Genomic DNA, 14,605 nt, shown 5'->3' on the forward strand with positions numbered 1-14,605 from the left:
AGTCAGAGACAGAACTGATGGATACAGATGGGAATGACCCTGATGTCAACCGCAGGAAGAGGGGAGCTGCGGAGGCGAAAGTGTTGCCACATTCAAGCCTGCTTTTCGCGGATGGGGCTAATCAGAATCTACTCCTCACAGGGCCGGACATGCCCCATAGTCCATCAACCAAACAGGATGCAAAGAGATCCAAGGCGATAGTACCGGCGACAGAGAAAGGCCAAGGGAAGAACTCTACAACAAACAAAACCAATGATGCGCGTGTGGCGGGCCTCCCAGGGGGGTCGCGCCAGGCGCAATGAGTCTACTCGTGTGGAACTGCCGTGGGGTTGGCAAGCCGGCGGCAGTTCGAGAGCTTCGTGATCTCACGGGGCAATTTGCCCCCTCTATTTTATGCATCCTTGAAACACAGATAGAGGGTAGTAGGGTTGAAAATTTAGCTGGTACTTTAGGTTACAATAAAAGTTTCGCTGTTAGCAGCTCTGGTAGGAGTGGAGGCCTTGGAATATTTTGGAATGATGAAATAAAGATTGAAGTTTTAGGTTACTCGAAGTATCATATTGATGTGCTTGCTAATGAACTTGTGGAATTTCCTGCTCGCTTCACTTTTGTCTACGGGGAAGCGCAAGTAAATGAGAGGCATCTGACCTGGGATATGTTTCGAAACATCGTTGGAGCCAATGACACTCCATGGGCAGTTATTGGAGATTTCAACGAAGTATTACATGATCATGAGCATGATGGAGTGGGGAACAGGAGTCAGGCGCAGATGGACGGATTTCGGGATGCCCTTGATACTTGTGGGCTGTCTGATATTGGATATGAGGGACAATGGTGGACTTTTGAAAAGAAAGTTGCTGGTGGCACCTACACACGTGTTCGGCTTGATAGATGTGTGGCGAGTCCAGCCTGGATGGTGGCCTTCCCAGATGCAAGGCTTGAGCACAAAACAGCGGCAAGTTCAGATCATGCCGCATTGCTTCTCCTCCTACGTGATGGGCATGCATGCAGGCGGGTCCCACGCAGTTTTAAATATGAGTTATGTTGGGAACGCGACCCGGATCTCGAACACGTAGTTACACAGGGCTGGCAGAAACGACAAGGAGGCTCGGTGGAGGAAGTTCGCGACAAACTGCTATCGCTGTCAGGTGATCTATCTCGATGGGAGCGCTCACACTTTGGCAGCATCAAGCGGGAGATAGCAGCACTAAAAAAGGCATTGCAAGACATGCGAACTGCACCAAACCGAGCTGGCCCGACACACGCAGAGCATAAAATAGTAGATCACCTTGTTGAGTTGTTCCATAGAGAAGAGATAATGTGGAGGCAGAGGGCCAGATTGGAGTGGCTTGCGCATGGAGACAAAAATACGTATTTCTTCCACTTACGTGCAAGCCGGAGGCGAAGGAAGAACCAGATAAAGGAATTGCAGCGTCCCGATGGACAAATGACGGGCGATGTGGCTGAGATGGAGGCGTTAACTACTGAGTTTTATAAGAACTTGTACACGTCCGAGGGAGTGAACATGGAACAAGTTATTGAGACTGTACCTACCAGAGTGACCCCGAACATGAACGAGATCCTGAACGCGCCTTATAGCCAAGATGAAGTTAAGAAGGCACTATTTCAAATGTTTCCACTAAAAGCCCCAGGCCCGGATGGCTTTCCCGCTCATTTCTTCCAACGAAACTAGGGCATATGTGGCGAAGAAGTAACCAAAGTGGTGCTTTTGATAGTGGAAGGCAAGGAGTCGGCAGAGAGCATAAATGAAATGGTGTTGGTATTGATCCCCAAGGTAAAAAATCCCACCTTATTGTCTCAGTTCAGACCAATAAGTTTATGCAATGTCTTATACAAGGTAGCATCAAAGGTGATATCTAACAGATTGAAACTAGTGTTACCTGATATCATATCAGAGGAACAATCCGCTTTTGTTCCTGGCAGATTTATCACAGACAACATAATCACTGCCTACGAATGCCTACATTTTATGAAAAGGAACAAAGCAAAAAAGCACCAGGCGTGTGCACTGAAGCTTGACATGATGAAAGCCTATGACAGAGTGGAGTGGCCATACCTCCGGGCAGTTATGATAAAGTTGGGATTCAGTGAAAACTGGGTCAACATAGTCATGAACTTGGTGACGACAGTTAACTTCTCAGCCATGTTCAACGGAAAGAGGTTAGAGAAATTCAAACCATCGCGAGGAATCAGACAGGGAGACCCAATATCTCCATACTTGTTCTTACTGGCAGCAGAGGGCCTTTCGTGCCTGCTAAAATCAAAAAGTGAGTCATCCAACCTTGAAGGTTTACAAGTTGCACCTACGGCGCCACGAGTAAGCCATCTCTTTATTTGCTGATGACAGCCTGCTGTTCTTTAAGGCAAACAGTGTGGGTGCTAATGAGGTCAACCAGGTACTGGACATCTACTGTTAGGCAACAGGGCAGCGTGTGAACTATGCAAAATCATCGATCTATTTCAGCAAGGGAGTGCCAGATAGTGTTCGTCATGACATCAAGAGTGTGCTCAATGTACCCAATGAGACTCTAAATGAGAAATATCTGGGAATGCCTTCAGATGTTGGGAGCTCAAAAAATGGGGCGTTCAAGTACTTGAAAGATCGTCTGTGGAGTAAGGTGCAAGGTTGGATTGAGATGACGCTATCCTATGCGGGAAAGGAGGTTCTTGTTAAATCAGTAGCACAGGCGGTATCAGTCTTCTCCATGTCTTGCTTTAAGCTACCCCGAGGGCTCTGCCAACATTTGAACATGCTTATTCGAAAATTTTGGTGGGGGAGCAAGGAAGGGAAACGCAAACCACACTGGGTCTCGTGGGAATCAATGACACAGCCGAAATCTATGGGTGGCCTTGGTTTTAAGGATTTCGAGCTGTTTAATTTGGCCATGTTAGCGAAACAGGCATGGCGTCTTCTTCAGAATCCTGACTCGCTAAGTGCCAGGCTCCTAAAAAGCGTCTATTATCCCAACACCAATATTTTGGAGGCAAACTTGGGAGGCCACCCGAGTCAAACATGGAGAGCTATTGTGGATGGCCGTGATATTTTGAAGCAGGGAATAGTCAAGCGTATTGGTAATGGTCAGTCTACACGTATATGGGAGGATAATTGGATTCCCCGAGACGAGATGCTGAGACCGTACGGATGCCGGGTCGCTGATCCGCCGGAGATGGTGGCTGACCTCATAGATCCTACCACGGCAACATGGAACCGGCAGCTTGTTCAGCAGGTATTCATGCCCATGGACGCAGAGATCATACTATCTATCCCCCTGTGTACACGCAACATGGCAGATTTCTGGAGTTGGCATTTCGAGCGGCATGGAAATTTTTCAGTCAAAACAGCATACAATATGTTGATCGCTACCAAGCTACGACGCGAAGCATGGTTGCATGAGGAGGCTGGCCCTTCGAGCACTAGTGCCGAGCAGAAGTCATGGAAGTTTCTGTGGAAAACGGCTGTACCGGGGAAGGTGAGAATGTTCCTATGGCGTTTGTCTAAGCATTCACTGCCGACAGAAGATGTGAGAGCCCACAGACATATGTCAACCACATCGTCATGTGGTCTTTGCGGGATGCCGGATTCGTGGAGACATTCTCTCCTGGACTGCACCATGTCGAGGTGTACATGGTCTCTTGCAGATGAGGAGCTGATACATAAAATGACAACGAATACTGAGCCTAGTGCAAAGGTGTGGTTGTTCAATCTGATGGAAGAATTGCCACATGACCAGTTTGTGCTGATGTCAGTCACACTTTGGGCGCTTTGGTCTGCTAGACGCAAAGCTATTCATGAGGGAGTTTTCCAGAGCCCTCGGTCCACACATGCCTTCATTGACAGCTACATCGCCGAACTGAAGTTGATCAGTGATAATAAACCTACATACGCCCAGCGGGGTGGACCAATAGCCTCCCGCCCTCTTCAGCCCAAAGCACCGCCTGCTGGTTTTGCAAAAATTCATGTCGATGCGGCAGTTCTGAAAGGAAGAGGGGGATCGGCAGTGGCGGTTTGCAGGGATAGCTTAGGCAACTTTCTGGGAAGTTTGGCCTTGGTGGTGCAGGGGGTTGACGACCCCTCCATTTTGGAGACCATAGCGTGCAGGGAAGCTTTGGCCTTGGCACAGGACCTTCAACTACAAAATATGATTGTAGCGTCAGACGCCAAGCAAGTCGTCCAGGAGATACACAATGGATCAAGAGGTGCAAACGGAGCTATCATTAGCGAGATTCTTTCTTATTCAAGGTTGTTTCAATGTATCTTTTCTTTCGAAAGTCATAGGGCAAACATAGAAGCCCATAAGTTAGCCAAGCACTCGTTGTCTTTAGGTCCGGGGCGCCACGTTTGGTTTGGCCAACCCCATGATCTTACTTGTATCCCACAATCTGTGGTTTTCGATTAATAAAGCTTGGTGATCCTCAAAAAAAAAATCACAAAAATGCATCTGCACAAGTAGTAGGTTTTTTATGAGCTACCAACATAAACAAGGTGATGGATGCTTTTTTTTCTGTATTTCTTAAGGCTTTCTGATTAGTTAATTCTTCTTCTTTTTTCATTTTTTTCTTTTCTCGTTTTTATCTTTTCATATTTTTCTAAATTTTTGTATTTTCCCCTTTTCTTTTACAAATTAGGTTCCTGAAAAAATATTCATGTTTCTAGTAAATTTCAGAAAATTTAAAAAGTTCTTTAAAATATTAAAATGTTACAACAGTTTTTAAAAAAATCATGTTCAGAATTCAAAAATAAATTAGGAATTTTTAAATGTATTCAACTTCTTATAAAAAACATGTTCATGTTTTTATATTTCAAAATAAAAGATGAACTAAATATAAAAGTAAAACAAGAAAACCATACAAAAAAGAAAACAAATTGTTAAAGGTTGCTTCGCTCCACTCGGTATAGAAAAACAACGACATGGCTAATTGGGTCGAGGCCCATATATGGCGCCCTGTGTCATCACCCTCCTATATGAAGCAACGAGTGTCATGCAATTTTCTATTTGGCGCATATAGCATTGGCAAATCCTATTTCCTAGCCGCCACTTGTCTACGTGCGCTACATGCCTTATATGCAGGGTGGAAGATGAAGGGTCTTTCCATACATTGGTAACATGCAGCCATGAAGGAGGTTATGAGGGGAGATGAGTTTAGTGTGGTTGTTGCCGTCACGAGAGCTGTTAAAAAACCCCAAAGAGGACTGGTTGCTACAGCCTACAGGTAAATATGGTGATCATGCTAGTTTAGAAGATTTGGCAAGTGCACACGCACACGACTCATGGCGAGGAAGGTGTGCCAGTTGAAACTTCTGCTAACTTCCTACAAAGCTACTTTGATTCCATCTGTGCTTAAAGAAGATTCTCAATAAAAGAAGTAATCAAGGGCAAGATACCATTGCAATGCTCATGGGACGTTGGAAAATAAAAGAAGACCAAAGCCGCCCATAGTTGGTCAGCTCCGCCGGCCAACATGGTCGCTCTCTCTGTTAAACGGTACATTTCTAGAAGTTGATAGCTTGGCAGCGACTGGAATGGTGCTTCAGAAGCAGAATGGCTCAGTGGTTTTTCACTGCATATTGGTATCTATTCAATTGCAACGAAGCTATCAAAGCAGAGATACATGTGATAATGATTGGTGTGCCGCTGGCCATACAACATTTTGACGAGCCTATCATCCTGCAGTTGGAATCTGCGATGGCCCTATCCATTCTTTTCGGTAATAGCTTGGATCGTCCTGCTTATGGATAATATGAGATTAAGTCTTTAATAGTGAGATCAAAATAGCGTTGCAGATTGCCTAGTAAGGTATAGTTGTACTGAATGTGCCATGTAGTGCGGTTGCATCGAGGACCCCATGTATAGAGGGAATCTTGCCTTTGGATTGTAACCCTATTACTATAGAGTAGAACTCCTACTGAACTTGTATTTTGCATAGAAAAAAAAATGAAGAGAGCGCTCAAATGAGCTAGGTTACATACTAAACATTCGGGTTTTCCAAACCGTTTATGTATGGTTTTTTATAGGTTTTGTGTATCTTCTACGAGGTTCCGGTCCATTTTTATTTATTTCTTTACATATTTTTAAAGATATTTTATTATCCTATTTTGTGTTCAACTTTTGTAAAAACAAGTTCATTTTCCCAAAAGAAAACTACTACCTCTATAACTAAATCTAAGATGTTTTGGGCGCAAACTTTCAAAGAAAAAATGTCTTAAATTTAGTTATGGAGGTAGTATTTTTAAAAATATATGAGAAACCTTTTGCGTTTAAATTTTTTTAAGACAAATATAGTTTTTAAAAAATGTTCAAAATTTCAAAGTTGTTCATAATTTTTAAAAACTTTAGCAGAAGTTTTGGAAGATGTTCGTATGTTTTCAGAAAGAAAAATCTCAATTATTCACGAAATTTTGATTTGTTAAGCATTTGTTAAAACATAATAAAATGTTTTTTTCCTAGAAATAAATCCTAAAAACAACATAAAAACAAGAGCACTAGCTGTTGTAGTCTATGCTTGCCCCCAGTAAGGAGCCCTGTGCGATCGCTCTTTGTTTTGACGCAGAATGCAATACATATGACCTCCATAACCGAAACATCATGATCAGGTTTACTAATTTTTTGGGAACCTAAAAGAATAATTTTTTGGGGGGCTTTTGTTTCAGTTTTCTATGGTTTTTCAGTTTTCTGGGGTTTTCTCTTTTCCATTTTCACTTAACTATTTCTTTTTTATTACTTGATTGTTATTCTGATTTTTATATTCTTTCGGGTTCGTCTTTTCAGGTTTCCTTCCCTTTTTTACATTTAATTTATTTTTTAACCTGTAATATAAATTGTTTTCCAATATGCACTGAATTGTTTTCATTTCAAACACACATTGCATATTTATTAAAATACATTGAAGATCTTTTAATATATAGTGAACTTTCTTAATATTGTTATTGGTTTTTAAATACACACTGAACATCTATTGAACATAGATTGAACATTTTAAATGTATGAAAACAATTTTTTAACATATCGTGCATATTATTAAATACATCCTAAGCATTTTTTAGCATAGAGCGGGCATGTTTTAAGTACACATTGGATCTATTTTTAATGTACAAAGAAAAATTCACATGGCTTTATGATCAAGATTATCTATGAACAATATTTGAATCTCCTTTGAATTCTTTTATGTATAATTTGTTATCTTTGCAAGTCTCTTCGAATTATCAGTTTGGTTTGGCCTACTAGATTGTTTTTTCTTGCAATGGGAGAAGTGCTTAGCTTTTGGTTCAATCTTGCGGTGTCCTTTCCCAGTGACAGCAGGGGCAGCAAGTCACATATTGTATTGTTGCCATCGAGGATAAAAATATGAGGTTTATATCATATTGCTTGAGTTTATCCCTCTATATCATGTCATCTTGCCTAATGCGTTACTCTGTTCTTATGAACTTAATACTCTAGATGCATGCTTGATAGCGGTCGATGTGTGGAGTAATAGTAGTAGATGCAGAACCGTTTCGGTCTACTTGTCGCGGACGTGATGCCTATATACATGATCATGCCTAGATATCCTCATAATTATGCACTTTTTTATCAATTGCTTGACAGTAATTTGTTCACCCACCGTAATACTTATGCTATCTTGAGAGAAGCCACTAGTGAAACCTATGGCCCCCGGGTCTATTTTCCATCATATAAGTTTCCAATCTATTTTTACTTTGCAATCTTTACTTTCAATCTATATCATAAAAATACCAAAAATATTTATCTTATTATCGTTATCAAATCTCACTTTTGCAAGTGGCCGTGAAGGGATTGACAACCATTTTATCGCGTTGGTTGCAAGGTTCTTATTTGTTTGTGTAGGTACGAGGCGACTTGTGTGTAATCTCCTACTAGATTGATACCTTGGTTCACAAAAACTGAGGGAAATACTTACGCTACTTTGTTGCATCACCCTTTCCTCTTCAAGGGAAAAACCAACGCAAGCTCAAGAGGTAGCAGATGGCAGGCACACCATCATCATCAACTCGATTTTTTATAAGAGTAGAGATGATAAGTTTGCTAACTACTAAAGTAAAGTAGAATTTGTCCATGTTATACAAGTAAATTAAGGTGATTGTTTATCATACGGGTAAGGTTGGACGAAGGATGGTAGGAACAAATGCTCCGCCTAGAGCATGTGGGTGTGAGATGGAGTCTTAATGTGTGCGTGTGTCTCTGGGGGGGTGGGGGTGGGTGGGTGGGTGGGTGCGTGCGTGTGTGTGTGTGACACGCGGTCCTCGGTGGCCGATGTAATTTAAGTGTGCGTAGCTTCATCATAGAGATATGATGTGTATGGTAGAGGCCACCAACGATGGGATGCGAGAGAGTAAAGGCCCGTAGAGAGGGAAGAGAAGGTGTGTGCGCGTGAGAGGAGTCGACATCGAGAGAACGTGTTTGTTCAAGAGACACCGGGGAAGACTACTATATATCGATGGTGCATGTAGGCGGGAATTAAACGAAGGGATGGTCTTATTAGTTTTGGGGATATAGGGGAAGAGTGAGAGGGGGGTAGCTAGGAGATTGTTAAGTGTGAGTGTGTGTTTTACCCATCCAAACGGAAGTTATGTGCACACAAGAAGAGGACGATTTGATGTGGCATTAGGGTTGAGGGTAATTAACTACGTATGGAGACATAGAGACCTTGAACGTGCATGTGCGAGAGGTATACATGTATACGTGGATGTGTGTGTGTGTGTGCGCGCGCATGATCGAGATAAAAGAAAGAAGACATAAGTCATAAGATCAACGACATGGGAGAGACGGATCGGTATGACAATATGCATGCATGTGAGAGTACAGGGAAGAAGGCCCGACAATTGAGCATGTGTTTTTGTCTTTAAGAGATAGTGGCGTGGGCTGGAGCATGCATCTATGGCGAGCAGAGGGAGTGAGACACTACGATTGTGCAAAAGAGATCAACCTATAAATGCATGTATGGAAAGACATATATAGTGTGGGTGATAGGAAGCAAGAGTGCGTGCGAGAAAGAAATGTTGACGGAGAAACTACAGATAGATACAGAGGTGGAAATGCTAGTTAGAGGGACATCGGCTAGTTTGAGTGTTGGAGATGACCGCCGGGTGGTTCAGAGGGTGAAGTTATGTGTGTGAGAGAGAAAGATAAAAATAGGGCACTTGACTGCATGTAGAGAGGAACATACATAGTGTGCGTGATAGAAAGCAAGAGTGAAGGCGAGAAAGAAGGTTGATGGAGAAACAGATAAATAGAAAGATAAAGATGCTAGCTAGTGTGCGTCAGAGATAGGAGTTGAGTGGATAAGAAGGCTAAGTTATGTGTGTGGGTGTGAGAGAGATGAAGAAAGGGTGCATGTGACTCACATACAAACAAATATCAGAGAGAAATGAGATCCCGAGAGACGGAGTTTTGTGTCTGCGAGAGAGAAAGATATTTTACAACGAGAGTGATAACTAGAGAGACATATGAGGGAATGCAAGATATCTCTAGGGAGAGAGTGTGTGTGTGAGCGACATACAAGAGAATGGTGGAGAGATATGAGACCCTAGGAGACAGAGTTTGTGTTTGTGTATGAGAAAGAGATATTTAAGAGGAAGAGTCGTAGCTTCTCATACCTAAGGAGCGAAAGACATCTCTGTGTGAGAGGGTGTGTGTGAGTGGCACACAGGGGAATAGTAGAGAGAAATGAGACCCCGGAAGACGAAGTTTGTGTTTGTGTGAGAGAAAGAGACTTCACATGGAGAATCATAGTTAGAGACACATAGCAGGGAGCGAGATATACTTAGAGAGAGATAGAGTGATGGAGGTCGAGGGAGAGAGTACCGTCAGTGTGTTACGAAGATAAAAGATCATTGTCGACATACAGGTAGCACGAGAGATACCCGAGAGACGATGAACGCGTATAGGTCTAGAGAGATACTCCTATATAAGCATGAGTGATAGCTATATGAGACGAATATCTGGATTAAAGGGGATTCAAATATTTAAACTGGAGATCACGACATCGATAATATCATAACGCAAATTGGTGTATCAAACATGCATATTTATTTGAATTTGGGGACACGTGTAATGTTATATAGTTTATCAATATTAGTGATCCATAGATTCTTTAATTAGAGACAATGCATGGTTTATATGCAATTAATGTCTAAATGGGATTACACTATATGTTGCGTGTGTGAAACACATTATACATGTTTGAGAAGTAAAAAAATAAAAACCCGCATGAAACACACATTAATTGGAGACAGTTAGCGAGGAATGCATACATTGGATTTCAACATAAAGTGGTTTCAAATGTTTGAAAATCCAAATTAAGATGGATTCAACCTTATGAATCTGAGTGAAGGAAATATGCCCTAGAGGCAATAATAAAGTTATTATTTATTTCCTTATATCATGATAAATATTTATTATACATGCTAGAATTGTATTAACCGGAAACATAATACATAGACAAACAGAGTGTCACTAGTATGGCTCTACTTGACTAGCTCGTTGATCGAAGATGGTTATGTTTCCTAGCCATTGACATGAGTTGTCATTTGATTAATGGGATCACATCATTAGGAGAATGATGTGATTGACATGACCCATTCCGTTAGCTTAGCACCCGATCGTTTAGTATGTTGCTATTGCTTTCTTCATGACTTATACATGTTCCTATGACTATGAGATTATGCAACTCCCGTTTACTGGAGGAACACTTTGTGTGCTACCAAATGTCACAACGTAACTGGGTGATTATAAAGGTGCTCTACAGGTGTCTCCGAAGGTACTTGTTGGGTTAGCGTATTTCGAGATTAGGATTTGTCACTCCGATTGTCGGAGAGGTATCTTTGGGCCCTCTCGGTAATGCACATGACTTAAGCCTTGCAAGCATTGCAACTAATGAGTTAGTTGCGAGATGATGTATTACGGAACGAGTAAAGAGACTTGCCGGTAACGAGATTGAACTAAGTATTGAGATACCGACGACCGAATCTCGGGCAAGTAACATACCGATGACAAAGGGAACAACGTATGTTGTTATGCGGTCTAACCGATAAAGATCTTCGTAGAATATGTGGGAGCCAATATGAGCACCCAGGTTCCGCTATTGGTTATTGATCAGAGACGTGTCTCGGTCATGTCTACATAGTTCTCGAACCCGTAGGGTCCGCACGCTTAACGTTTCGATGACAGTTATACTATGAGTTTATATCTTTTGATGTACCGAAGGTTGTTCGTAGTCCTGGATGTGATCACGGACATGACGAGGAGTCTCGAAATGGTCGAGACATGAAGATTGATATATTGGAAGCCTATGTTTGGATATCGGAAGTGGTCCGGGTGAAATTGTGATTTTACCGGAGTACCGGAGGGGTTACCGGAACCCCCCGGGGACTTAATGGGCCTTAGTGGGCCTTGGTGGAAGAGAGGAGAGGCGGGTAGGGCAAGGGCCGTGCCCCCTCCCCCCTAGTCCGAGTAGGACAAGGAGAGGGGGGCGGCGCCCCCCTTCCTTCTTCTCCTCCACCTCTTTCCCCTCTCTCTCCTAGTCCAACAAGGAAAAAGGGGGGAGTCCTACTCCCGGTAGGAGTAGGACTCCTCCTGGCGCGCCCCTCTCTAGGCCGGCCGCACCCCCTTGCTCCTTTATATACGGGGGCAGGGGGGCACCCCAGAGACACAACAATTGATCAAGTTGATCTTTTAGTCGTGTGCGGTGCCCCCTCCACCATAGTCCACCTCGATAATACTGTAGCGGTGCTTAGGCGAAGCCCTGCGTCGGTAGAACATCATCATCATCACCACGCCTTCGTGCTAACGAAACTCTCCCTCAACACTCGGCTGGATCGGAGTTCGAGGGACGTCATCGGGCTGAATGTGTGCTGAACTCGGAGGTGCCGTGCGTTCGGTACTTGATCGGTCGTATCATGAAGACGTACGACTACATCAACCGCGTTGTGCTAACGCTTCCGCTTTCAGTCTACGAGGGTACGTGGACAACACTCTCCCCTCTCGTTTCTATGCATCACCATGATCTTGCGTGTGCGTAGGAATTTTTTTGAAATTACTACGTTCCCCAACACCGAGGTCATGCCATTTGTAAACATTTGTAATCCATTTTCGATTGGAATAAAAGATCAACTTGATCAATTGTTGTGTAATGGATCATGCCCGAACAAAAATAGAATACAAACTGGATTCGAATTGAGTTGGCACGGTAAACGTGCACTCTTGCTCTGCAAAAAATTGAACGAAGCGGGGAAAGTCGCAGTAACCGCCCGAAACCAAAATCTGCGAGATGGAAATTACTGCCTATCCCTGCCACGCAAAGCCTATCGGCTCGATTTCTATAGGTTTTGATAGGGGTAGGTTTGTAATTTCACTCAAACATGACATAACCGCCTCTCACCCAGATTCATACACAGTGGGCGCCAAAACACAGTGTCTCCTCGGCCGAAATCGACTCCCTCCCAGATTCATACACGGTGGGCGCCAAAAACAAACTGTCGTCGGCAAATATTCGGTGTATGCGAGATTACCGTCCTATCCCCAATCGACTAATATTGCTGTGATGTAGGAAATTTTAAACAGGGGCTAAGTTTGTAAATTTCCTCGCATTTGAGACAAGCGCGCCCTGAAGACATGGTTCCCCCCTTCCTCTCTCCCTCCATTCCCCTATTCGCACTCCGTGGGCGCCAAAACACCCTCTCCACCCCAGCCTCCTCCGTCCGCCACCCCATCCACCGCCGTCCTCCTTCACCATGCCGGAGCTGATACCCCGACACCGTCGGCCATTACAAGAGATCGACCTCTCTCATCCACGGCTTCGGGCTGGGATCCTTGCATCCCGTCCTCTCGCTTCATCCCTGCCGTCGTCCACCTTGCCGGCGCTGCTCCCATGACCGTCTCATCCACCGCGCCCCGCCGCCACCGTCTACCCTCCTAGATCTGCTTCCACGCCACTGACAGCCATCGCTACCGCAACACCGTCAAATTCTCAGCAGATGCATACACGGCGCCGCACCAGAGGCGGTACTCTTTCGTATCTGCTCAACTTATTTATTGCAGCAAGAAAATAGATTGCCACTGCTTTACTTTGATTTCTTGTCCATCTACTTGTTAGTTGAAAGCAAACATTGGTTGCGAAGTTGCCTTTGTCCGGTCTGCACCTTCAGATCCGCCATGGCATGCTCAACACTATACTCACAATGCTTATGGTTTTCCCCTTTTATATTCCACACTAGTTAAATGACAGTAGACTAAATTTCAAAATTGGGTCAGTCGATTTTTGAGAGCTCACAGGAGTTCCCCGGTGTGAAGGAAGGGGCTTGGGTGGGGACGGTGGTTGTGGGGGGCGGTGGTGGGGCCTCGTCGAACGAACAAAACTCGACGCGGGTGGGGGCGGGGGTGGCAGAGGAACACAGGCGGTGGGGGCCGGTGGTTCGACCGGAGGCCGGTGCGGTGTTCTGTATGGGAAGCACAGTATGTTCCTTGTCAGGAAGGGGAGCAGGGACATCTGCAGTCGACACCTCTATTGGGCCGGTTCTGCTAAACGATTTCGCACTTCGAGTTGGTCTGCCATAATACCCTGGAAATGGTGGGAGTCGTGCGGTCTTTGATATACTAAACTGATAGTAACAGTTGTGCGCCTTCAGATGAATAGAGCTGGCATGTAGGTGATCGATAGGCTGCATATTAGTAGCGGCAAAACCCTATGTTTTCCAGCCAGTTCCGCTTTCCCGATTTATTTATGGTGGTTATGGTGTACCCCTATTATCTACACTATGATCTGCCTACTGGCTCTGCGCTCTCGTTATCATGGTTTGGCAATAAAGTTTCTATACGGTATATTATGAACCTATCATCTGCCAACTATCCTTACATCTGGGCCCCCAATAGGGAGCCTATTTTTTGTGTAGTTGTGCCAGATTATATTAATCTACTCACCATATTATAGCACACATGGGCTCTCTCATCAGAATCCAGTGATAGCACACAAGGGTACACTTTGCAGCTTATTTTCCCTTGTCCTCCATTTTTCTACACATCAGATCTACATTTACTCTTGCCAAAATATTGAATAAAACCAATGTTACTGAAGAAGTTTAGCTCCGCATTGCTCTTGTCAGTGCCTTGTGCCTGTATGCTGTATTTACATTTGTACTCTGCATCTTAAGTTAAATAATCGCCATTTGTTCCTATATTTTCACATCTACATTTACTCTTAACAAAATGTAGAATAAAGGCAATACTCTTGAAGAAGAGTGTGAGGTAAACTTCTTGAATTGCCCCCCCTGTGACGCCCCCAATTCAATCGTACACTAATCATGCACGCAATTGTGTACGATCAAGATCAGGGACTCACGGGAAGATATCACAACACAACTCTAAAACATAAATAAGTCATACAAGCGTCATAATACAAGCCAGGGGCCTCGAGGGCTCGAATACAAGTGCTCGATCATAAACGAGTCAGCAGAAGCAACAATATCTGAGTACAGACATAAGTTAAACAAGTTTGCCTTAAGAAGGCTAGCACAAACCGGGATACATATCGAAAGAGGCGCAGGCCTCCTGCCTGGGATCCTCCTAAACTACTC

The sequence above is a fragment of the Triticum urartu genome, chromosome 5, assembly GCF_003073215.2.
Source record: "Triticum urartu cultivar G1812 chromosome 5, Tu2.1, whole genome shotgun sequence".
NCBI classification, from domain to species: domain Eukaryota; kingdom Viridiplantae; phylum Streptophyta; class Magnoliopsida; order Poales; family Poaceae; genus Triticum; species Triticum urartu.